This window comes from Leucoraja erinacea, chromosome 5 (genome assembly GCF_028641065.1).
Source record: "Leucoraja erinacea ecotype New England chromosome 5, Leri_hhj_1, whole genome shotgun sequence".
Taxonomy (NCBI): domain Eukaryota; kingdom Metazoa; phylum Chordata; class Chondrichthyes; order Rajiformes; family Rajidae; genus Leucoraja; species Leucoraja erinaceus.
The window spans coordinates 81,358,531-81,385,403 of record NC_073381.1 but is presented as its reverse complement, the minus strand read 5'-3'; the positions used below and the strand labels follow the sequence as shown (position 1 = coordinate 81,385,403).

Genomic DNA, 26,873 nt, shown 5'->3' with positions numbered 1-26,873 from the left:
AAAGACATTTTGACAGGTACATGTGAATGAAATGTTTCGAAGAATATGGGGCAAAAGCATGTATATGGGACTAGCTTAGATCGGGCATATTGGTTGGCATGGACCAGATGGGCTGAAAGGACTTTTTCGGTGCTGTTAGAATCTGTGTCTCCAGTATTCCGAAGAGCTGCAGCCAGAGGAGGCATGGTGGCGCAGCGGTGGAGTTGCTGCCTTACAGTGCCAGAGACCCCGGTTCAATCCTGACTACGGGTACTGTCTGTACAGAGTTCGTATATCCCCCCCTGCGACTGCGTGGGTTTAGCCCGGGTGATACGGTTTACCCCGCACACTCCAAAGATATACAGATTTGTAGGTTAACTGGCTTCAGTAAAAATTGTAAATTGTCCCAAGTGTGTAGTGTGCTAGTGTATGGGGATGATCACTCGTCGGTGTGACTTGGTGGGCCCATTGGCCTGATACCATCCTGTATGTCTATAGTAAAGTAAACTGAAGTAGAGTAAATTTAGTTCTGTGTTTGTTGCAGTGGATTTTACGCTCTGATTTGTTCTGATTTTTGCAAATTTCCAGCCAGGCTACTTTTGAGTTGTAGACAGCAATTAATGTCTTTAGAAAAAGATTCTCATTAAATTTCACGATTGTTAACAATTCCATGTCGATTTTTTGTCACGTGCAAACATGATAATTTCATAATCATTTGTTTTAGTCTTCAAATATTAAATTTCACTAAGTAATGTGAGAAATATATTGCTGCTCCTTTATTTTTTTCCAAGATGATTGCTTTATTCTTCAGGTTACACAGGCTATTTTTTTTTTTCTGTGGATTTAAAGAATATTTTTATTTGATAATTCTATGATGGATAGAAATTGTTATTTCTTAACCATTGTGAAAGATAGTACAGGTGCACAACCTTTTATCCGAAAGCCTTGGGACCAGACACTTTTCGTAATTCAGAATTTGTCGGTCTTCGGAATGGAAATTTTTTTGCGTAGATTTTAATGGCTGGCTCAGTGGTAGAGTGTTCGGCTCATATCCGCAAGGTCGCGAGTTTGCGCCTTGATCCCGGCAGTTACTCGGTCGCGAGCTTGAGTCTTCAATGTGGTTTTTTTTTGCAGAATAAATGTTTGTATGAAATGCAGTGTAGGAGAGGTGTACTGACTGTGTGGGCAGAACTTTGGAAGTGATTGCCCACCAGTCTAAAAAGCCGCTGTGTCTCCCTGTCCCTGGGATAGCAGGGGGCGATCAAACAGCACAATACTCCCCTCCCCCTCCAACTCCAGAGGAATCCGCTCCCCGATGGGCCGCTACGGCGACAAGTGGCAGTTTGCCCACAGCCCGAGCTGCGCCACCCCAAGAACACCTTGCACACCATCCGCTTCTGGCCCTACGTGTTCCCCTGGAGTTGGAGCGGGGCTGGGCTGGAGTTGCTGCTGGCTGTGGGTCTCTGGGATCTCCGTGCTTGCAGTGGGCCTGGGGGTCGCTGTCCCGTTGGTCCTGACGTCTCCGGTCACCCCCCTGGACTGGAGCTGAGATTGGGAACTGTACCGCCCTTGCCCCCTCCCTCTGCAACTGCAAACAACCCCACTCTCCTGCAAGGGCGGTACAGTTCCCGGAGGATAGCAGGCGGCCGGAGACGTCAGGACCAACAGGAACCCGATCCCCGATGGGCCCCTACGACGCCCCGAGCTGCGCCCCGTCATCCGCAACCCAGGTTCCTCTGTAGTTGGAGCGGGGCTGGGCTGCTGTTGGCTGTGGGTCTCTGGGTTCTCCGTGCTTGCGGTGGGCCGGGTGGTCGACGTCCAATTGGTCCTGACGTCTCCGGTGACTGCACTGACCTGCTGGCAGCCATCGCCGACTTGAAGACAGTGCAAAGCCCCCGCGCCGGTGCAATGAGCGGGGAGCTGGAGAGGGGAGGGAAGGGGTCACACACATGGCCGGGAAGCAGAGGGGTGTAGGTGGGGTGAAACTGAAGGGAGCGACAATCTGCTGCTGCCTACACTGTGTATCGTGTCTACCGTGGGAACTTTTAACTCAGCGGGCAGACAGCAGCATATTGTCAATTATTAACCCTCCTGCGCAATATACCCTCACCTTCTCTTTTATGAATGGGGATTTAGTTCCCCTTTCTTCGAGGACCGACCGGAGGTTCCGCTGTCACCTCTGCGGGCCGCCCTCGGTGAACGTCCTGTCTCCCTGTCCCTGGAATAGTAGGGGACGATCAAACAGCACAATACCCCCCTCCAACTCCAGAGGAATCCGCTCCCCGATGGGCCGTTATGGCGACAAGTGGCAGTTCGCCCACAGCCCGAGCTGCACGACCCAAGAACAAGACGTTATTCTTGCACACCATCAGCTTCTGCCCATACGGGGAGCGTGTTCTTCTGGAGTTGGAACGGGGCTGGGCTGGAGTTGCTGATCTGGGATCTCCGTGCTTGCAGTGGGCCTGGGGGTTGGTGTTCCGTTGGTCCTGACGTCTCCGGTGACTGGCACTGTGCTGCTAGCATCGCGACGTGAAGACAGTACAAAGCCCCCGCGCCGGTGCAATGAGCGGGGAGCTGGAGAGGGGAGGGAAGGGGTCACACACATGGCCGGGAAGCAGAGGGGTGTAGGTGGGGTGAAATTGAAGGGAGCGACAATCTACTGCTGCCTGCACGCTGAGTTAAAAAGTTACCACGCAAGACTCACGATACACTGTGTATCGTGAGTCTACCGTGGGAACTTTTTAACGCAGCTGGCAGGTAGCAGCATATTGTCAATTATTAACCCTCCCGCGCAATATACCCTAATGTTCTCTTTTATGAATGGGGATTTAGTTCCCCTTTCTTCGAGGACCGACCGGAGGTTCCGCTGTCACCTCTGCGGGCCGCCCTCGGTGAACGTTTTCAAGGACCTTTCTTCAAGGACCGAAAAAATGTCGCTATTTGGAGGTTTTCGTTATTTGGATCGTCGGATAAAAGGTTGTGCACCTGTACTTAGAGCTTGCACTAAATCTAAACGTACGCAGCATTAAACAATGGAGTATGCAAATGATGTAGGCATTCATCTTCCTTAATCAACAATGACAATATCTTTCCTAATAGCTGCAATGTAAATCTTCCCTTGTTTGGCCTAATTATGCATCTGGATTTAAAACTAAAACGCAAACATTGAACATAAATAGGCCAAGAGTGCACTCGACTACACCTGGGAGCATTGGCATCTGAGTTGGAACTTGGCGACAAGCCGTCTCTGGTGACTTGAGTATATCATTTCAACAGCCTCTTGCGTCTCCATCACCCGATTGCCAACTGACTTTCAAACGTTCTGTGTTGCCTGGGATCATTGGCCTCATCTCCAAGTATCCGGTTGTTTTTCATATATTCTCCAAGGCAAAATACCAACTTCTTCCTTCCATAATCTTGACTTCCTTCACGTATTGCTGCTTTCATTTTTTTTTTAAATTTACTCGGGGGATGTGAAAATAGGTGACAAAGTCAGAATTGGTTTCTTCCTGTCAAGGGGGTGGTTTTGAGATATCCTCTCGATTCACTGCAGTCCTGCGGTCTTTTTTTAGTTGTGCATTTTCAGAATTGTAACCCATTGTTCATGAAAGAATTGCAATACGTTTTCAAGACGGAATAATGTCTGACTTGGAGGGTAACTTGGATTTTATACATTCTAACACATGAAGATATGAAGTTCTCTCACCCATTATGCATGAGTTAATCAATGAAAAACAAACTGCTGGAGGAACTCAGCGAGCCAGGCAGCATCTGTGGAAGTAAAGGAAAGATGACATTTTGGATTGAGATCCTTCAACTCTTCGTGTCTAGTTTACAGATGATAGGAAAGGTCTGAAGAAGGGTCTCGAAACGTCGCCCATTCCTTCTCTCCAGAGATGCTGCCTGACCCACTGAGATGTCAAGCATTTTGTGTCTACCTTTGATACAATATTAGGTTGGATTAGGAGTAGGGAGGACCATGTATAAAGATTCCAGATCCCTTTGTGCAATGACTTTCTGCAGTCTTTCATCTTGTTTTAGTATTTGCCATTCCTTCACAATTTTTAATAGAACATTGAACATTGCTGCACAAGAACAGGCCCTTTAGCCTACAACGTCTGTGCTGAACATGATGCCACGTCCAACTCTTATGTTCCTATACCCAATCCATATCTCTTATGTGCCGATACCTAATCCATATTCCCTGTTTTCCCGTTTGCCTATCCAAAAGTCTCTTAAATGCCATTATCGTATCAGCCTCAAGCATCCCCGGCAGTGTGTTCCTGGCACTCACCACCCTATTTAAAATTAAAAGTTGTCATGCTTATCTTTAAGCTTTGTCCCTCTGAACTTGAAGCAATGCCCTCTTGTATTCGATATTTCCCAGTTTGGAAAAAGGTTCTGACTGTCTATGCTTCTCATAATTTTATATAGTTCTATCAGTTCTCCCTGGCATTCCAGAGAAAACAAACTTGAGTCTGTCCAACCTCTCTTTGTAGCTAATACCCCCTAATCTAGGATCATCTGCACCCTTTCCAAAGCTGCCACATCATCCTGTAATGAGGTGAGCAGAACTGCACCCATCACTCCAAATACAGCCTAACCTATGAAGCTGCATCATGACTTCCTGACTCTTATACTCACCAATGAAGGCAAGCATTCCGTAGGCCTTCTTTACCACTGTATCCATTTGTGTCGCCACTTTCAGGGAGTTATGGACCGATGATACTTTTTGAATGTTACTTTTCAATGTTCTGAACATCTTGCCTTTATATTCCACTGGATACAACGCCGCAAAAGCTTTTCACTGTATCGTGGTACACGTGACAATAAACTAAACTGACTGACTTATGACCACTCTGTTAACCCAAAGAAATAGTAATGTGCAGATTGCATCAATTTGCCCAACCCAATGGTAATGCTTTAACTGTATTTAAGTTCATGTCAGGCTTGAGAAAGATGTTTCAGTTTTCTGGAGTGGATCTAGGAAAGTGACAGACACTGGAGAAAATGTATGTAGGAAGGAACTGCAGATGCTGGTTTAAACCGAAGCAAATTCCCTGGTTTTGTCTTTTTTGTCTCATTAAGGCACATTTCAAACTGGGTGGTCATTTCTGGAGGAGTCTTGGAGGTCAAATTAATTGATGTGGTTCGGTGATGAAATTGCATTTTAGAAAAATAATGGGATTTTTTTTTTTGTTTTGTTTTTTTTTTTTGTTTATTTTATTTGAAGTTAATACAGCACAAAACAGTACAGTGGCACCTAATTTTAGGTGCCAACTATGTAATACCGTAATCCATTCTATGTACAACCTCTAGTTTTATGTTATAAGAAAGAAGTAAGCAGAACAAGAAAAAGAAAGCAATAGAAAGGGGAAAAAGTGGAAAAATAGATGGTAGAGAGTAGAAAAACGTGAGGTGTGTATATAAAAAAATAAAAAAAGGAAGAGAGAAAGAGGAAAGTAGAAATAGAAGAGGAGGCCCCTTAAAAGAGAATTTTTCAAATCTGTATTCGGAGATGTAGCTCTATCCGCGTCATGAACTGAAATCAGCAATCCTTACGGCACCGCTGCATCACATGATTCCAAAAAGTCGATGAAAGGAGACCAACTCTTTAAGAATTGGTCATATTTATCTATTAGTCGGAGTCTCATTTCTTCAAGGCGTGCTATGTCCATCATATTCCTAATCCACATTTTAACAGTTGGTGTGGTTGTATTTTTCCAAAATTTAAGTATCAATTTCTTTCCAATTATTAACCCATAATTAAAAAAAACATTTTGATCTTTATTTAAATTGGTATCTTCTCCTATTATTCCAAATATAATCCATTCCGTTTTGGGTTCTATTCTTGACTTGAAAATCTTTGTAAATATATCAAATATATCACTCCAAAATTTATTCAACTTTGTACATCCAACAAATGAGTGTGTTATATTAGCGTTTTGAAACAAACATTTATCGCATCTGGGAGAGACGTTTGGATAAAATTTATTCAACCTCGTTTTTGAATAATATAGTCTATGTAATAATTTGAATTGAATTAAATTATGTCTTGCATTAATAGAACAGTTATGTGTATTCATCAAATATTTTTCCCATCTATCCTTCGAGATCTTTATCATTAGCTCTTGTTCCCAATCTTCCCTTAATGCTTCTGTTGAGGGTGATTCTCTATTTAATATATTATTATAAAAGTATGATATTAATTTTTGTGAATCAGCCTTAATATTCATTGCTTCTTCTAAAGGATCTAAAAATAGTTCCCCTTTCTTCGAGGACCGACCGGAGGTTCCGCTGTCACCTCTGCGGGCTGCCCTCGGTGAACGTCCTGTCTCCCTGTCCCTGGAATAGTAGGGGACGATCAAACAGCACAATACCCCCCTCCAACTCCAGAGGAATCCGCTCCCCGATGGGCCGCTATGACGACAAGTGGCAGTTCGCCCACAGCCCGAGCTGCGCGACCCAAGAACAAGACGTTATTCTTGCACACCATCAGCTTCTGCCCATACGGGGAGCGTGTTCTTCTGGAGTTGGAACGGGGCTGGGCTGGAGTTGCTGATCTGGGATCTCCGTGCTTGCAGTGGGCCTGGGGGTTGGTGTTCCGTTGGTCCTGACGTCTCCGGTGACTGCACTATGCTGCTAGCATCGCGACGTGAAGACAGTACAAAGCCCCTGCGCCGGTGCAATGAGCGGGGAGCTGGAGAGGGGAGGGAAGGCACATTTCAAACTGGGTGGTCATTTCTGGAGGAGTCTTGGAGGTCAAATTAATTGATGTGGTTCGGTGATGAAATTGCATTTTAGAAAAATAATGGGATTTTAAAACTGATACAGTTGACGTATGTTATTGTATCTCATTTTACAGCCATTTATTAAATTCATTTATTGACGCATTTAAAATAACTTTCACATAAACTTGCACAGTTGTTTGTGCATCATTTGATGTATCCTGGTACTTTTTTTTTAAACATATTGGAGATTGGTCATATTTTCCACAAAAATATGTTTTAAACATGTGGCTTATGTTGTAACTAAATTTATACAATTCAAGATAATGCAAAAATATTTAGCATGCTGCCCATGCATGTAAAGTGCACTCCAAGCCTTGATTTGTTGCCAACAAACAAAATGTAACCGCACAGCATATGAATGTATGTAGCTCACCACATAAGCTTTCGAGAAAAGTGAACATATGTTCTTCTTTAAGAAACTCCCAAATGAAACAAATCTAGTCCCTTGCCGTGGTACTGATGGAACATTATTGGTTATGAGTTAGTTATTCAGCAATAGTAAAGCCATATAATCAGTCACTACACATAGTGTATTGTTCAAAAAGCTTCCAATGTAAATGATATGTGGGCTTAACACTGATATAACTTAAAATCATTATTTGTATTCCAAACTACATGCTTAGACTACAGACTTATAGCCCTGTCCCACTGTACGAGTTCATTCAAGAGCTCTCCCGAGCTTAAAAAAAAATCAATCTCTTGGAAGCACGTAGAATGTACGTAGCGGGTACGTCGGAGCTCGGGAACGTCTCTTAGCGGCTCGTAACGCTAACAGCAGGTACTCGGGAAACACGGTAAGCTCGGGAAGACTTGTGAAGATTTTTCAACTTGTTGAAAAATGTCCACGAGAGCCCCGAGTACCTACTAGCAGCCATTACCGAGTTCGAATCAGGGCAAACTTGGGAGAACTCTTGAATGAACTCGTACAGTGGGACAGGGCTTTGAGAAAGCAATTTTAGTTGGAATAGTGAAAATACATTGCAGTGATTTAGTATTTCTATAGGAAACATGTTCTCATTTGAATTTTGCTCACTCCCTTGTTGCACGAGTACTAGAATGTAAACAGGTTTACTTTGCTCTGGCTGAGAGAGGGCAGGACTGGTAACTCAATGTTTCAGGGTGTCGGTGCTGCAAGTGTAATTGAGGTTCAGGTAAAAGAGGAAGGGGAGTTGCCTTTTTTGATGAGGGAGCACATAACTGGACATTGTAAAATCGTGGGCAGTTCCTTCTCTCCTCCATACTTTGCTCTTGCCAACACTCTGATATAAGTTAATCTTTGTCTCATCTGTCCACAAGACCTTTTTCCAAAGCTATGGTTGCACTTTTAAGTACTTCTTGGCAAACTGTAACCTGGCAATCCTATTTTTGCAGCTAACCAGTGGTTTGCATCTTGCAGTGTAACCTCTGTATTTCTGTTCATGAAATCTTCTGCGGACAGTGGTCATTGACAAATCCACACCTGACTCCTGAAGAGTTTCTGATCTGTCGGACAGGTGCTTGGGGATTTTTCTTTATTATAGAGATAATTCTTCTGTCATCTGCTGTGGAGGTTTTCCTTGGCCTGCCAGTCCCTTTGTGATTAGTAAGCTCACCAGTGCTCTCTTTCTTCTTAATGATGTTCCAAATGTTGATTTTGGTAAGCCTAAGGTTTGGCTGATGTCTCTAACAGTTTTAGAAACATAGAAACATAGAAAATAGGTGCAGAAGTAGGCCATTCGGCCCTTCGAGCCTGCACCGCCATTCAATATAATCATGGCTGATCATCCAACTCAGTATCCTGTACCTACCTTCTCTCCATACCCCCTGATCCCTTTAGCCACAAGGGCCATGTAAAGGCGTCTAGTCTGACACACTGTAACCTTTACTAGAGTCTTTAATATAGCACATGGCACACACGTCCCAGTACTGGCTGCATCCAGCCTTCAGGCGTACCAGGACAAAATGGGAGGAGGAGAAGGGAGGAGATCATAGTTATACTGATGTGAGGGGGCGTGTTAATGGTGATGAGGTAGCTACATTATAGGTTGCATGCATAAACCATCTACAGGCCACATCTAACTCCCTCTTAAATATAGCCAATGAACTAGCCTCGACTACCTTCTGCAGGAGAGAATTCCACAGATTCACCACTCTCTGTGTGAAAAAAGTTTTCCTCATCTCGGTCCGAAAAGATTTCCCCTTTATCCTTAAACTGTGACCCCTTGTTCTGGACTTCCCCAACATCGGGAACAATCTTCCTGCATCTAGCCTGTCCAACCCCTTAAGAATTTTGTACGTTTCTATAAGATCCCCCCTCAATCTTCTAAATTCTAGCGAGTACAAACCGACTTTTATTCTTGTTTCTCAGTCTCATAATGGCTTCTTTGACTTTGGTTCTCATGTTGATAAACAGCAATAAAAGTTTCCAAAGGTGATGGAAAGACAGGAGGAAAGACTATGTGCTGAGAGCTCATGCATTAAGGAGACATTTGAACACACCTGAGCAATTACATACACCTGTTAAGCCATGTGTCCCAAACATTATGGTGCCCTGAAATGGTGGTGACTATGTATAAACACAGCTGTAATTTCTACATGGTGAAACCAAAATGTATAAAAAAACACCCTTTAATCAAATCTGACAATGTGCACTTGAACCACATGTGATTTCTTTCTATTACAAATCTCAAATTGTGGAGTACAGAGGCAAATATATAAATGATGGGTCTTTGCCCCAAACATTATGGAGATGCAATAAAGACATAGGAATATTATTTTTTTTAGCAGTGAACTGTGGAATAAAAAAGGAAATAGGGGGTTACTCTCTATAAATAAAAATAGAATGATGAAATGTTGGTCAAGGAGGCTAGAATGCAAAGGTAACAAAGTCACCTCAGTAATGGAGGGCCTCTGTTCTGAATTTTTAAAAAACCCAATGTTATTAGGATAGGTTACTTCGTGTAGCAAGATATTCCAGAATAAGGAGTCACAATCTTAAAATTAGAGCTAAGACAGTTATAAGTTAAATTGTGAAACTCTTAACACATAAATGTTAATGGTCCTTGTCAAAGTGCATGGATGCTGGAGCATTTGAATTGGTCACCACTGAGAATGAGTGCTATTAAAGGATTCAATTTATATGAGAAATTCACCATTATATTTTGATCCTCAAAACTCTCACTATAAAATATAATACTCCATTTGAGTGTTTTTTAATGCCATTGTTAAGATTTTATGGGTCTGAAAAGCAATCCTCAACCCATTAGCCTCCATAAAAATGTCCTCTTCAGCCAGTTTACTCTCATTCAATCCGTAATTCTTTTTTTAATTGCTATAAAAAAGTGTGCATTCTTGATATACTCGTTCCACATCCAAATCATCTTCCATCGGTGTATCAATGAGTGAATAAATCAGTTTGAACAAATTAAAACGGTTTGGTTACCGAGCAACTAGGAGCCTTAATTTACAATCTACAACGAGTTCAAATCCCATCAATTGTGGAATTTAAATAATAATCACAAATTTAAACATTTCTGCTTTAGTGACCCATTCTAGCCTCAGTCAGATGCCAGATCCATCAATGTGGTTGACTTCTAAATGGACAGTCGAGGGCAAATGGGGATGGCAATAACTGCTGTTTGTGGAAATCTCCATCGTCTATGGAATTCTCTGCCTCAGAGGGTGGTGGAGGCAGGTTCTCTGGATGCTTTCAAGAGAGAGCTAGATAGGGCTCTTAAAAATAGTGGAGTCAGGGGATATGGGGAGAAGGCTGGAGCGGGGTACAGGTTGGGGATGATCAGCCATGATCACATTGAATGGCGGTGCTGGCTTGAAGGGCGGAATGGCCTACTCCTGCACCTATTATCTATTATCTAGTTATGAGATCCTGATTGATATTAAAATTATGGAAATGTGAAGATTTTCTTTTAATTCAGGAAGTGATTAAATCATTGCCATTGAGGAAAAATAAACTGCTAAAATAATCTGAGGGTCAGGCAAAATCTGTGTAGAGCATAACAAGGTTAACATTTCAGGTCAATAACCATCAAAATTGGAAATAGAGATAGAACAAGATTCAGCGAAGGCTTGTGGATATGGCATTGGGTATAAGGTTGGTTAGGTGGGGAGAATGTGAAAAGAGTGGAAGGCACGAGTGAATTCATTGGCATATAGTGATTGCAAGATAACAAACCTGGAAGAAGTGTCAGTGCAGAATAATTATTTAAAATTATTAAAAGAATGTAAATTAAATGAGTTAAAATTGGAGGAAGTCCTGGTTAACTGAAATTGTTGAAACAAAGTTGCGATCTAAGAGCAGGTGCTGTTCTTCGGAAAAGACAACGTGTTGGAGTAAGTCAGCAGATCAGGCAGCATCTCTGGAGAACATGGTTTAGGCCACATCTTCAGCGATAAAGGAAGAGTCTAAAGAAGGGTCCCGACCTGAAACGTCACTTTTCTATGTTCTCCAGAGATGCTGCCTGATCCGTTGAGTTATTCCAGCACTTGTTTTGTATAAGCAAACATCTGCAGTTCCTTGTGCGTGCTCTTCCTCGAGTTCATTTGAATTTTGATTTGAACATTGTAGGATGCTGAGCACAGGGGTGGGAATGGGAATTAAAAGGGAATAAAATACCTGATCTGTATTTGGTTACTCTCGTGTAGTCCACACCACAAGTCCAAACGTGGTAAATTGAAAGGAGTAACTATCTACAATTTCTGATTGTAGTGTGGCAATAGGAAAATTAGAAAATAATATTACATTTCTACAGCAGTTTCCTTTTATTATAATTAAAAATGTTGCTGAATGCTAGCTTTCATTAGCCAGTTCATAGAGTATAAGAATAGGGAGATTATGGTACAAATAAATAAACATTGGTTATATCATAGCTCGTCCTGTGAGCTCTTCTGGTTATCACACAAGGGAAAGAATGTTTAGTGTACTTTAGAGATACAGCGTGGAAACAAGCCCTTTGGCCTAACGAGTCTGCACCGACCAGCGATCACCTATACACTAGTTCTTTCCTACATACTCGGAACAGTTTACATAATCCAATTAACCTATAAAGCTGCAGGAAATCTGAGCACCTGGAGAAAATCCACGTGGCCGCAGGGAGAATGTACAAACTCTGTACAGACAGCACCCGTAGTCAGGATCGAATCGGCAATGTAAGGCAGCAATTCTACCGCCGTGCCACTGTGCCGGCCAGGATATCGGATGTGATGCATAAGAAAGAGTGTAGGGCAGATTGACTATGTGGAGCATTTCTATGATGAAGTCAGACAACTCCAAGCTGGCTTTATTTTCCTACACGTATTCATGAGGACATAGATTTTGTGAATGGTGGAAAACCTTCCCCTAAGGCACGTGTATGTAAAGCTAGAGACAGAGGTTTAAGGTAATAGGTGTGGAGGGGATCTCAGGAAGAAAACCATCCAGAGATATTTGAAGACTGGAGCGTACTGCCCGAGAATTATATCAATTTATAAGGTCAAAATTTATTATGTCACTTTGCGTTTATTTACTGTTTTAAAAAAATGAAGTAACTCATTTGGATTTGGAGCTGTTAACAGAGCTGTAGATGTTGTGTATATTTATGGACTTCAACAAGGTTCTGCTTTGTAGGCTGCTCTGGAAGGTTAGTTCGCATGGGAACCAAGGACAGATAGCTGAATGGATAGAAAATTCCAAAGCCTACAGTTATGTAGATTAATTGGCTTTGCAAATGTAAAAATTGTCCTTAGTGTGTGTGAGGTAGTGTTAATGTGCGGGATCACTGGTCATAGTGGGCCGAAGAGCCAGTTTACGCGCTGTATCTCTAAACTAAACTAAACTAAAATTTGTTTCATGGACAGAAGCAGAGGGTGATGGTGGAAGGTTGCTTCTCGGACTGGAGGCCTGTGACTAGTGGTGTGCATCAGGGTTCGTTACTGTTTGTCATCTATCTCAATGATTTGGATGAGAACATACACAAGATTAGCAAGTTTGCTGATGATACAAAAGTGGGTGGTTTTGCAGGTAGTGTAGATGGTTGTGCAAAATTGCAGCAGGATCTTGATCAATTGGCCAGGTGAGCTGAGGAATGGTTGATGGAATTTAATACAGAGAAATGTGAGGTGTTGCACTTTGGGAAGTCTAACATGGGCAGAACCTACATAGTGAATGGTAGGGCTCTGGGGAGTGTTGTAAAGCAGAGGGATCTAGGAGTGTAGGTGCACGGTTCCTTGAAGGTCGCGTCGTACGTAGATAAGGTAGTCAAAAAGGCGTTTGGCACATTGACTTTCATCAGCCAGAGTATTGAGTATAGAAGTTGGGAGGTCATGTTGCAGTTGTATAAGATGTTGGTGAGGCCCCATTTAGATTATTGTGGTCAGTTCTGGGCACTGTGTTATAGGAAAGATGTTGACAAGCTGAAAAGGGTACAGAGAAGATTTACAAGGATGTTGCCAGGGCTAGAGGGTCTGAGCTATAGGGAGGTTGAGTAGGCTGGGTCTCTATGAATGAATGAATACTTTATTGTCACATGTGACAAGTCATAGTGAAATTATTTGCTTGTATACCCAAGGTATGCAAATAGTCACCAGATACGACGTTGACAAAATTACAAAGTACCCCTGTGCCAGGCCCACCTTTGTTCTCCGCCCACCCTCCCCTTTCCCCTCCCTCACGGCAGTCCGCCCATGCTGGGCCCCACATTGGTCTTCCCCCTCCCTCACAGCAGTCCCCCCAAGCCTGGTCCTCCTTTGTTTCTTCCCTATTCTTTGGAGCGCAGGAGGATGAGGGGTGATCTCATTGAGGTGTATAGAATCATTAGAGGAATAGATCGGGTAGATGCGCAGAGTCTCTTGCTCAGAGTAGGTGAATCGAGGACCAGAGGACTTAGGTTTAAGGTGAAGGGGGAAAGATTTAATAGGAATCTGAGAGGTAACTTTTTCAAACAAAGGATGATGAGTATATGGAACAAACTGCCAGAGGAGGTAGTTGAGGCAGGGACTATCCTCACATTTAAGAAACGGTTAGACAGGTACATGGATAGGACAGGTTTGGGGGATATGGACCAAACACGGACAGGTGGGACTAGTGTAGTTGGGCCGAAGGGCCTGTTTCCACACTGTATCACTGTGACTCTGACTCTATAACTAAATTAAAACAACATCCACAATAAAAACACCAAATGTAGTTTAACAATGGAGCACTCAAGTTCTTAAGTTGTTTAGACAAGTTTAATTCTTGTGGTTTGGCATTTTACAAATAAAGACGCATCCATTAATTGATAAAGTAGTCCCTTTAAATAGTATTTAAAAACATTAAATGAGGGAATTTTAAACAAAATTGGATAATAAAACTGGCTCAATATTTTCTAGTCATCTTGAAATCCTTAGGTGTTTTAAATAATTAAATTCCTTTTGCCCAGTGGAAACAAAGTGGGAGCAGTGACAAATTAACTGAATGAAAAGCTCTTTTGGTGTGCAAACTAGGATTTGCATTTACCACATTTTTCAAATGTAAGCAGCCCACATGAAATAGATGAGAATCATGTCCATGTATGAAAACAAATGTTTCTTAATTTTCTTACTGCTTTCAAGCAGTATTTATTGCAATTGCCAACATGTTGGACAGATTTTGTTTTAATTATGTAAGTAATTAAAATAAAATACATTAAAACACTAATCACTAAAAAACATTCAACTGGTGTGGCATAAATGAAGATAATACTTTCCCTATTTCACAAGATAAGTCTTCATTCAAATGAATGGGATCTCTGACGAAGTTAATTTGCTGGACACTGAGTGGGCTCAAGTGTTGGATGGTGGTCATCCATCACTTAAAAACTAGAAAATCATGAGAGGAATAGATCGGGTGCATGCACATTGCCTCTTGCCGAGTGGGGGAATTGAGAACCAGAGCACATAGTTTTAAGGTGAAGAGAGAAAGATTTTAAAGGAAGGACATTATTGCCATAGAGGGAGTGCAGAGACGTTTCACCAGACTGATTCCTGGGATGTCAGAACTGTCTTATGAAGAAAGACTGGATAGACTTGGTTTATACTCTCTAGAATTTAGGAGATTGAGAGGGGATCTTATAGAAACTTACAAAATTCTTAAGGGGTTGGACAGGCTAGATGCAGGAAGATTGTTCCCGATGTTAGGGAAGTCCAGGACAAGGGGTCACAGCTTAAGGATAAGGGGGACATCCTTTAAAACCGAGATGAGAAGAACTTTTTTCACACAGAAAGTGGTGAATCTCTGGAACTCTCTGCCACAGAGGGTAGTTGAGGCCAGTTCATTGGCTATATTTGAGAGGGAGTTAGATGTGGCCCTTGTGGCTAAGGGGATCAGGGGGTATGGAGAGAAGGCAGGTACGGGATACTGAGTTGGATGATCAGCCATGATCATATTGAATGTCGGGGCAGGCTCGAAGGGCCGAATGGCCTACTCCTGCACCTAATTTCTATGTTTCTATGATCTGAGGGGGAGCTTTTTCATACAAAGGGTGGTGGGTGTATGGAACAAGCTGCCAAGGGAAGTACAGTAGTTGAGGCAGGGACTATCACAACATTGAAGAAACAATTAGACAGGTACATAGATAGAACAGGTTTTGAGGGATTGGGCTAAATGCAGGCAAGTGGGTCTGATGTGCTTGAGATTATCAATTTATAAATGTATTAATAATTTACAATTATTTATCCCAGGAGGGAAATTAATCAAATGTTGGTTGGTGTGGGCAAGTTGGGGCCGAAGGTCCTGTTGCCACACTATGATTCTAAGTCCTAGATTGGCATTAATACATGAGTCTTGACCTGAATTGTTGACTTACACTTCTTTGCCTCCTTGACCTGGTGAGTTCTTCCAGTGTTGTATTTTTGTTCTTAATTCCAGCATCTGCAGTCTTCCTAGACTTACCATTGTGGGTCTGTTTTATGTTTGGTATTAATTTCTGTGGGAATGCCTGGCGACAGACAGGAATATTCATTTCTTGAGTTATTTTGGATGTGATATTGGTCTGCAGAATGTTACTGTTGTTCAGCTATTAAAATTGTTATTTCCGCATGTTGCTCTTATTTCATGGACAGACAGATCACTTTACTCGCTATTAATGTCGTTTACACCTAATATATTTCTTTTTGGTCGGCCACTCATCTGTTTTTTTTTGTCTGAAATGTTTATTTTCAGTACATTTATCTTTATAAACTAGGAGCAGAGCAAATGGATCATTAAAACATAGCTGTTAAATAACAAAGTTTGCAGTCTAAATCTCCAATGATGTATGGTCGAATACCTCATTACTTTATGCCAGAACTTATTGGAGTAACTAAATTTCAATGGAATTTCACATAAAGATTATGTTTACACTTTTTCTTTATGTCCAAATTTGTAATAGTTGTGCTATAACGTGCTGATTCAGCAAATGTTGTGTTGCACTGAAATAACAGTTATTAAGCTTAGGGTGTCGTGCAGTTGATGATATACCTTCAGATGAGAAGGAACGGGAAATGTGTCATTTGTTTCTGCCTGTACTTATTAACCCAGTTTATAAAAGCAGTATCAACTAACTTAAGTAAACCAGTTTTTGAGTGGTGCAATTTTTATGCCACAGCGAGTGTACATTAATGGATCCCTAGTAACGCATAGTTTCAATTTATGCATGTCTTGAAGAACTCCAGCACAGGATTGTTAAGGTAAAGTTTCAGCTGAAAACATCACAGACTACCAAGAAAGAATTATCTGGCCAGTTTGATCGAGAAGGTAGTATAACATGCTGAAATTTCACTCCATGACTTTGTTCAAAAATATACTTGCTGTGAACAAAGCCTATGCGGACATTCCAACATCATAAAGAAGGCTGTTAGGAGTTTAGTTTAGAGATACAGCCTAACGAGTTTCTGCCGACCATCGACCACCCGTACTCTGGCTCTGTGTTATGCCACTTCAGCATCCTACACTCTAGGGGCAATTTACAGAAACCAATTAACCTAAAACCTGCATTGCTTTGGAATGAGGGAGGAAATCGGATCCCTGGAGATCCGACCACAGGGTCACAGGGAGAACGTACAAACTCTGTACAGACACCACCCGTAGTCAGGATCGAACCTGAGTTTCTGATGCTGAGAGGCAGCAATTCTACCGCCGTGCCACTGTGCAGCCACAGGAGTTAAGAGAAAATGAGAGTGGTAAGGAGTGTATGATTAGTGGATAGTTACTTTGGTTTATTGCTGAGAGTGGGAGCCCTGGAGACTATTGCTCAACTATTGTCCTAGTTAAGGATATCTCTTCAGAGTGAAAGAGGACTTTTCATCGAAAGGGATGACCTGTTTCTTCTTGTCTTATTTAGGAACCAAATGGCATAGGCTGGGCCAAGAAAATAAAGTCTTTATAAGGTGTTTTATAAGGTCTACATTGACAAGTAGGAGCACAAGAAATTGTGGTCATATTATTGTGGTTACACATATTACCACTAGCGCCTTCAAGGTTGGCCGCAGGAGGCACCACAAGGGGCACAGAGGCAGTTGGCAGAGGATAGGGACATCGGGCTGGGCACACCTGGATCAGGTGTGCTCCAAGACTTCCAATACGTGGACTGGACTTTGCACTTTGGACTGTTGTGTTTTCTGTGGTTTTAGTTTTAAACGGCACCAAAATTGTGGCAACTGCATTTTGTGGTTGTGCAAAAGAATTTCACTCTGCTATGCATGCGTGACAATAAAGAACCATTGAACAAAGGTTATCATTTCATGATTGCAATTTAAGTTACATGCAAACTATCTTGGGGTTAAACAGATCAGAGAGTTGAATTGAGAGGTTTTGGGTTGAGACATTTCATCTGGCCAGTCCAGATGGATGATATTGATCCGAAATGTTGTTTATCTAATTCCTTACACAGATTCTGTTTGATGCTGAGGTCCAGCGCCTGTAGCTGGACCATGTGTCCCCAGATAGAAAAATTAGTTATGAAAGGATTGGAAAATGTCTGTAAAGGGCATGGACTGTCAAAGAAAGGCGAATGGAATGTCAGCCTTTATTGCACAAGGAATAGTGTACAAAGATAAGAAATACAACTGTGCAGGTTTAGTTTTAAGTTTAGTTTAGAGATACAGCACGGAAACAGGCCCTTCGGCCCACCGGGTCCACACAGACCAGCGATCCCCGCACAATAACACTATCCTGCACCCACTAGGGACAATTTTTACATTTAACAAAACCAATTAACATACAAACTTGTACATCTTTGGAATGTGGGAGGGAACCAAAAATCTTGGAAAACCCGGAGAAAGTACAATCTCTATACAGACAGCACCCATAGTCAGGACCAATACTGTGTCTCTGGCACTGTCAGGCACCATCTCTACCGCTGTGCCACACATGGTACAAGTACGTGAACCATTCTAAAAAGCGAGGATGAAATTTGGGGATTAGTGTCATAAACCTGTTGAACAATTCATTTTGGACGAGCAAATCTCTCTGGTGTTTATTGAATTTCACTGATCTCCTTTAAAGAGCCATAACTGGCCTGGTGTTCTTCCCTACTCTGATCTCTGCAGAATTGTTTTCTTTATTGGAGATAAGCTCATGTATCTTGGTCTGAAAGCCTCCTGATGCTGCAGAGGACTATGGTATTGAGGATGAATATGGGGGAAAGTGGTATTCTAAGTAAACTAGAGCATAATAGTGCAAAACTAATTTAAGTAGGAACCATAATAGTGCAAAGTTTGTTATGTTTGATGCTGTGGCAGGGTTGTGGTTAGCATTATGCAAGGCGGGAGGGGTGGTTTCATGAACCAGATGGTTGGTGGAAAGAATCCTCTCTTGAACCTGAAGGTAACGGTTCACAGTATCCTGTGCCACTTTCCAGATGGTAGCAGTGAAGAGAGTGTGACCAATGGTTGAAGCAGGTACAATAACAACATTTTAAAATCATTTGGGCAGCTACATGGATAGGAATGGTTAAGAGGGATATGGGTCAAACACTGGCAAATGGAACTTGCTTAGAAGGGCATCTTGGTCGGCATAGATGAGTTGGATCAAAAAGTTGGTCTCTGTGATGTGTTGGAATATGTCTCTATTGTAGACACACATTGTTGGAAGCCTTAATAGTCTTGTAATTTAAGGCCTTGATTTCCTACAGGGATATACAGATGAAATTAAGCCCATGATGAATGATTTTTTTGTTCCATTAGTCACAACATAAGGACAACATTCCAGGCCATTCAGAAAGGAAATCTCATCACCCTGCAAGGATGGAAAGTTTCATTCATTGGAAAATATTATCTCGAATTCTGTCTTGTATCCAGTCAGACATTTATAGGGGGTTTTGTAATCATTACAGAAATAAGCATGCAGCCTTACTTATGGGTGATAAAAGGACATGTACTTTGCTTATACCTTGAATGGAACTACTATTGTTCATAAAAGCCAGAAAAAAATAGTGGCAATTTTATATTTTTGATCTTAGCTGAATAATGTTGGAATGTGCACAGGGTGAGTACATTTCCATTCACAGTCTATTCTCTCCCACATGCCCATCAACTCCATTCTACTTGAGATAAATAGAGTAGCCAATTAATGTAACAACCTGAAGATCTTTGGAATGTGGGAAGCACCTGAGATACTTGGATAAAACCCATAAGGTCACAGGGCCAACATGCAAATTCCGCTCAAACCACACCAGAGGTCGTGGACAAACCGGGGTCATTGGATCTGAGAAGCTACCGATCCATTTGCTGTACCACCGTGATACACCATTATCTCTTCTCATGCTGTCGTTTCCTCTGAATTGGCCGAGATTTCCCGGACATCTCTATTTTCCAGCTCAATTGATGAAGTCAAGGATGAGCATGAGTTTGAGAATGGCACTGCATAAATCAAAATATAACTTCCAGACCTTTTATGGTCAATACGCTGTGTTGTTTCCAAAGAATGCTGCTGTTTCCTCTGAATTGGCCCACATTTCCAGGACATCTCTATTATCCAGCTCAATTGATGATGTCAAGGAAGAGCGTGAGATTGAGAATGGCTCTACATAAATCAAAATCTAACTTCTAAACCTTTTTAAGGTCAACATGCTAAGTTGTTTCCAAAAAAAACCTGAAGCTTTCCCAAAGATCTCCTCCACTGCTGTCCTTGCAAGAGATCTTTAATACCCCCTCCATCAACTTTTAACGTGGAATAGTGTATTGGACACTCTATGTCTAGGGCCAACTTTACTTTTAAGTTCCATGCCAATGGTTTGTTAGTATTTTCAATAGTTTGGAGTGCTCTCTTTACAGAACCTATTTATTTGTTGTCTGTTTATCTTATTTATTTTATTTTCTATTTCATGTATCTTCGTGGTTTATCTGAACATTCCAGCAATCCCATTCTTTCATTGAGGATAGACACAAAATGCTGGCATCACTCAGCAGGTCAAGCAGTGCCTCTGGAGAGAAGGAATTATTTCCCTTTAGCATTCCCTCTCAGAAGTCCATCAAGTGCCCCTTCAGATTATTCCTGCTGCCATTCCTTGACACTAGAATCAATTAACTGACTAGCATGTCTTTGAGATATGAGAGGAAACCAGATAGAAAAACAATGCAGTCAAAGGAACATATGCAAACTATACACAGGCAGCATTTGAGGTCATGATAACTGTAGCTCACTGAAGTTATGTGATAGCAGTGCTGATTGACATGCCATTATACTGTTATGATTCTCCCGTCTCACGTCACAACACTGAAATTCACGCCTGTTGACGACCCATCTGCATGTTTATTTTTAACAGCTTTTGATATTCCATTGAGTAACTGGGAGATCAGTTAGGTTAAGGCGGAATGAGCGGAGGTGTTCAGCGACAAGATCGCCGAGCCTGCGCTTGGTCTTGCCGATGTACAGGAGTTGACACCTGGAACAGCAGATACATTAGATGAAGTTGGAGGAGGTGCAAGTGAACTGCCTCACCTGAAAAGACTGAACGGTCTCTGCGGAAAACAGAAAGGGGTGGATATGGGAAGATTTGGCCAATAGTGGGATCCCGTTGGAGGTGGCGAAAATGTCGAAGGTTTATATGCTGTATGCGATGGCTAATGGGGTGGAAGGTGAGGACAAGGGGAACTGTCCTTATTATGAATGGGGGGAGGGCGGAGCTGAGGGATATCGAGTAGACCCTAGTGAGAGCCTCATCTATAATGGAAGAGGGGAACCCCCGTTTCCAAAAGAATGAGGACATCTCCGTTGCCCTGGTATGGAAAACCTCATCCTGGGTGCAGATGCCGCGTAGATGGAGGAATTAGGGGATAGAGTCTTTACAGGAAGCAGGGTGGGAATAAGTGTAGTCTGGATAGCTATGGGGTTGTAGTAGATGTCAGTCAATAATCTGTCTCCTGTGATGAGATCTAGAAAGGGTAGGGAGATGGCGGAGATGGTCCAAGTGAACTTGAGTGCAGGATGGAATTTGGTTGTGAAGTTGATGAAGTCAGTGAGTGCTGCATGGGTGCAGGAGGTAGCACCGATGCAGTCATCAATGTAGCGGAGTTAGAGTTTGGAGATAGGGCCAGTGCACGCCTGGAACAGTGATTGTTTGACATACCCTACAAAGAGGCAGGCATAGCTTGGGCCCATGCGAGTGCCTATAGTTACTCCTTGGCTATGTCTTGTGTCTTGGTCATCTTGTAGATCTAGATACACAAATAAATCGATAGTAACTGTCAATCCTTTATTCAATCCAAGATTAATCAACCAATCCTAGAAGGAAGAAAGATTCCAAGGGGAGTAAGGGACGACCATGGCTGACAAGGGACGTCAGGGACAGTATAAAAATTAAAGTGAAGAAGTACAACGTAGCAAAGATGAGCAGGAAGCACGAGGATTGGGTAATGTTTAAAGAACAACAGAAGATAACCAAAAAGACAATACAGGGAGAAAAGATGAGGTACGAAGTTAAGCTAGCCAAGAGTATAAAGAAGGATAGTAAAAGCTTCTTTAGGTATGTGAAGAGGAAAAAAATTAGTTTGGACCGAAGTTGGACCCTTGAAGACCGAAAAAGGTGAATTTATTATGGGGAACAAGGAAATGGCAGATGAGTTGAACAGATACTTTGGATCTATCTTCACTAAGGAGGACACAAACAATCTTCCTGATATAGTAGTGGCCAGAGGATCTGGAGTGAAAGAGGAACTGAAGGAAATACACATTAGACAGGAAATGGTGTTGGAAAGACTGATGGGACTGAAGGCTGATAAATCCCCAGGGCCCGATGGTCTGCATCCCAGGGTACTTAAGGAAGTGGCTCTAGAAATTGTGGATGCATTGGTGATCATTTTTCAATGTTCTATAGATTCAGGATCAGTTCCTGTGGATTGGAGGGTAGCTAATGTTATCCCACTTTTTAAGAAAGGCGGGAGAGAGAAAACAGGGAATTATAGACCAGTTAGCCTGACATCGGTGGTGGGTAGATGCTGGAGTTAATTGTAAAAGATGAAATAGCGGCACATTTGGATAGCAGTAACAGGATCGGTCCGAGTCAACATGGATTCACAAAGGGGAAATCATGCTTGACTAATCTTCTGGAATTTTTTGAAGATGTAACTAGGAAAATGGACAAGGGAGAGCCAGTGGATTTAGTGTACTTGGACTTTCAGAAAGCATTTGATAAGGTCCCACATAGGAGATTTGTGGTCAAAATTAGGGCACACGGTATTGGGGGTAGAGTGCTGACATGGATAGAGAAGTGATTGGCAGACAGGAAACAAAGAGTAGGGATTAACGGGTCCCTTTCAGAATGCCAGGCAATGACTAGTGGGGTACCACAAGGCTCAGTGCTGGGACCACAGCTATTTACAATATACATCAATGATTTGGATGAAGGGATTCAAAGTAACATTAGCAAATTTGCAGATGACACGAAGCTGGGTGGCAGTGTGAACTGTGAGGAGGATGCTATGAGAATGCAGGGTAACTTGGACAGGTTGGGGGAGTGGGCAGATGCATGGCAGATGAAGTTTAATGCGGATAAATATGGGGTTATCCACTTTGGTAGCAAAAACAGGAAGGCAGATTACTATCTAAATGGCATCAAGTTGGGAAAAGGGGAAATACACCGGGATCTGGGGGTCCTTGTACATCAGTCTATGAAAATAACCGTGCAGGTACAGCAGGGAGTGAAGAAAGCGATGGCATGTTGGTCTTTATAACAAGAGGAATTGAATATAGGAGCAAAGAGGTCCTTCTGCAGTTGTACAGAGCCCTAGTGAGACCACACCTGGAGTATTGTGTGCAGTTTTGGTCCCCTAATGTGAGGAAGGACCTTCTTGCTATTGAGGGAGTGCAGCGTAGGTTTACAAGGTTAATTCCCGGGATGGCGGGACTGTCATATGCTGAGAGAATGGAGCAGCTGGGCTTGTCCACTCTGGAGTTTAGAAGGATGAGAGGGGATCTCATTGAAACATATAAGATTGTTAACGGCTTGGACACGCTAGAGGCAGGAAACATGTTCCTGATGTTGGGGGAGAATGGAGAGGGCGGTGGAGACAGATTCTCTGGATGCTTTCAAGAGAGAGCTAGATAGGACTCTTAAAGAGAGCTAGATAGAACTCTTAAAAATAGCGGTCAGTGGATATGGGGAGAAGGCAGGAACGGGGTACTGATTGTGGATGAGCAGCCATGATGACATTGAATGGTGGTGCTGGCTCGAAGGGCCGAATGGCCTATTCCTGCACCTATTGTCTATCCCACCACACAATACTATTTAAAAAAATTGTACTTGCTGAACTAAACTGAAAATATCATTAGCATGGCACATTTAAAATTCTGTAACAAACGTAAAGCAACATGTTCACCTACATGGTCTACGAAAAGTAAGTTTTGTATTCACATCAAAGTTTTTAATATTTGTTATACAAAAGTTAAATTTTTCTCTTTCCTGTACAAATTTGAAGTAGTCTATCAAGGAAGCTTTGCTTAAACGCTTAAGAATGGTAACAGTTTGTTCAGTCAAATGTTCCATTACCATTCATTGTTCAGTCTTGCACATTATAAACAATTCTGAATTGAAAAATAAAAGAGGAAATAAAGATTGTAATTAACCAACTATTTCCAGCCATCAACTTGGCTTATTTCAAAACACAAAGAGCTGGCAGCAAACACTCTTGGATAGATCACCGTTGATGTCACTGCTGTTTAACGTTAATCATTTCAAGAGTCAAGAGTTTTAATTGTCACTTGCGCCGGGAATGGAACAATTAAATTCTTGCTTGCAGATGCTTTTACAGGCAAGTTAACACCATAGTACAGTAATATACAATAAACTATAAATACAATACATTTTCAGCTTTACTAAGTAAGCAGACCATAATGGTGTAAGCTGAAGCATATAGTGCAGCCCTTAAAGTTCACAGTTGTTCAGTGCTAAGGAAGGCTTGTGAATTGTACAGTGTGATTCAAGAGCCTGAAGGTTCATGGCAAAAAGATGTTCTTGAATCTCGAGGTAATGGTTTTCGGGCTCCTGTACCTTCTTCCCAATGGTAGCAGCGAAATGAGAACATAACCAGAGTGATGTGGAGCTATCATGACATTAGCTGCCTTTTGAGGCACTCCCAACATCCCTTCGATGTTGGGAGGTCAACACACATAACTCTTTCCGCAGCCTCCTACGTTCTTGGGTGGCCGAGTTACCAAACCAGGCAGTGATGTAACCAGTGAGTATGCTCTCCACTGTGCACTGTAGAAGTTCAAGACAGTATCGGCGACATGCCAAAGCTTCTCAAACTTCTGAAGAAGTAGAGGCATCGATGGGCTTTCTTTGTGATTGCATCAATGCGCTGGGCCCGCGACAAAACATCAGAGATGTGCACTCCCATGAGCTTGAAGTTGTTAACTCTCTCCACGGCCATCCCTTTGGAGAAGATCGTTGATGTTTGCACAGATTTTGCAAAAGATTCCAGTTAAAATTTAATTGATAGGGGAATTACCTGATAAAGTGGGAATGTGTTAATGCTTTCAGCCTGGTCTTTTCCAAGATTTAGTCATTCAAGCAGGAGCTGATGTTTCTTTGGCTAACAATATACTTCTTCCATGGACACTTGGGTAGATCATGGAAACACATCAATACACATTATAGTAATACATTCCGCATAAGCAAACAGTTAGTGCAAATTTGTTAAGTAACGCTACTTCAGCAATTGTCCTGCTGGAATTAATTATTTAGTATGTTATTAGTTTAGTAGTTGACGTCAGCTGTACAGATTAGAAATATTTACTTTATCCTGGATCTAGAAGTTTTTATCTTTTGGATTTTCTTTGTTAAAATGTTCCATAGGGTAATAATAACATTACTTATTTTGTTGCTTTTGTATATGTTGAGGGAAAAATAGTTTTCTTCTAAAGCATCTGGTGGATTACATGTAAGATGGAATACTACATTTTAGTTATCTAGTTTGAAAGAAGTGATTTTTTGCATTTTACTTTCAAATAACTAAATCTAAATATAATCCATATAGTTTATAATTTTACAGCTTTGTAGGTTGAATTTTACTTTCTCCCAGGTTTTTGATTTTTGGTTTTTGATTTTTTTTTTCCAGTCCATTTTCCTAAATTGACATCTTATTAATAGATATATATATATTTAATGTTCTATTATTTCAAGCTTTCTCTTGACATGTTCACTTAAACAAGTTTTATCTCCCCCACCATCCCTTCCATCTATGTTTTTTTTTCAAAGCATCTGTATTCAATTTCTGGAAACCCATAGATAATACTGGAGATTTTTTTTTGCAGCTGAGTTTCAAGAACAATCAGCAAAACTAGGAGAGCAGGGAAAATTAACGAAGCTGGAAATAGTAATTTGCTTTTGTCTTTGTGTTTCTAATCAATGCCTGCTACAATATAAAATTATAAATTTGTTCTAAATGTGGGAAATAGTTGCTGATCTTTTGAATGTTTTTGCTTTTTTTAAAAAAATGAAGATACTCCCAAAAACAGAGTTTACTAGTTAATTCCCATAATTCAGATTTCATTGATCCATGCAGATTTAACATCCAACTACTGATTACTTTTTCAAGGGGGTTGAAAATACATGTGTGGTGAAAGTTTCTGTGGCTGAGAAGTTCTGAAATTGAATTCATCCAGGAAGATTTTTTGAGTTGCATATTCATTCTTTCAATAAACCTCTGACTATTTTTCTCTAATTATATGTTGCTCAATCTGTTTTGTGTTAATTTACAATTTTGCTAAAAATCACACAAACATAAAAAATAATGTAATTTCAGGTTATTATGCAATATTGGCTCCAAACTAGTCATTTACTTTGTGCTTGTTTTATTCTTTTTCTACCAATTAATATTTTACTTGTTTACAGCCAACCTCTGCATTGCTGGAGTGGGGGAGTTGGGGGGTTGACTGAGTTCCCAGAAAATGTTCTGTAGTGCAAAGCCACATCATCTGTGCCTAGAAATGTGAGCTGAGAATAAAATAAAAATTGACACACACATTCTGATCCCAGATTTTTGGGCAATGATTTCTGAATTAAGTAATGGCAAATGTCTGTTACCTGAACTGATTTAATGTAGGGTTGCCAGTGTTTTACCTCTTGACTGAGATCTGATCAACACACACAATTACGCTCTGGTCCTTGGCCCTGCCTGCTCATCTAACCATGTCAGTTTGTGTTCTACCTCTCATCTTGCCACACTGGTTCCTGCCTCTGCCCACACTTCTAACCGTGCCAGTCTGTGCCCCCGCCTCGCATCTTACCACACTGGTACCAGGCTGCACTTACACATCTAACCATGCTGGTTCTCCATTCTACCCAAATTCCTAAACAGACCGACCAACTTATTCACCAGGACAAATGTTGTTAAGTTGTAAAGGGTGCAGAGATGATTTACAAGGATGTTGTAAACATTTGAGGATCTTAGCTATAAGGAGAGGTTGAGCAGGGCAGGGCTTGATTCCCTGGAGCACAGGAGGATGAGGGGGTGATCTTGTAACGATGTATAAAATCATGAGAGGAATAGACGGGGTGGACGCGCAGAGTCTCCTGCCCAAAGCAGGGGAATCGAGAACAAGAAGAAATCTGTTTAAGGTAAAGGGGGAAAGATTTAATAGGAATCTGAGGGGTAACTTTTTCACACAAAGGGTGGTGGGTGTATGGAACAAGC

The 26,873-nt window shown here is 41.7% G+C and overlaps 1 protein-coding gene across 2 annotated transcripts in view; it reads left to right on the top strand.

Moving 5' to 3' along the window:
• bckdhb (branched chain keto acid dehydrogenase E1 subunit beta) overlaps positions 1 to 26,873 on the top strand; it is a 173,626-nt gene that overhangs the window by 78,091 nt on the left and 68,662 nt on the right. The gene's annotated exons all lie outside the window — the stretch shown is intronic.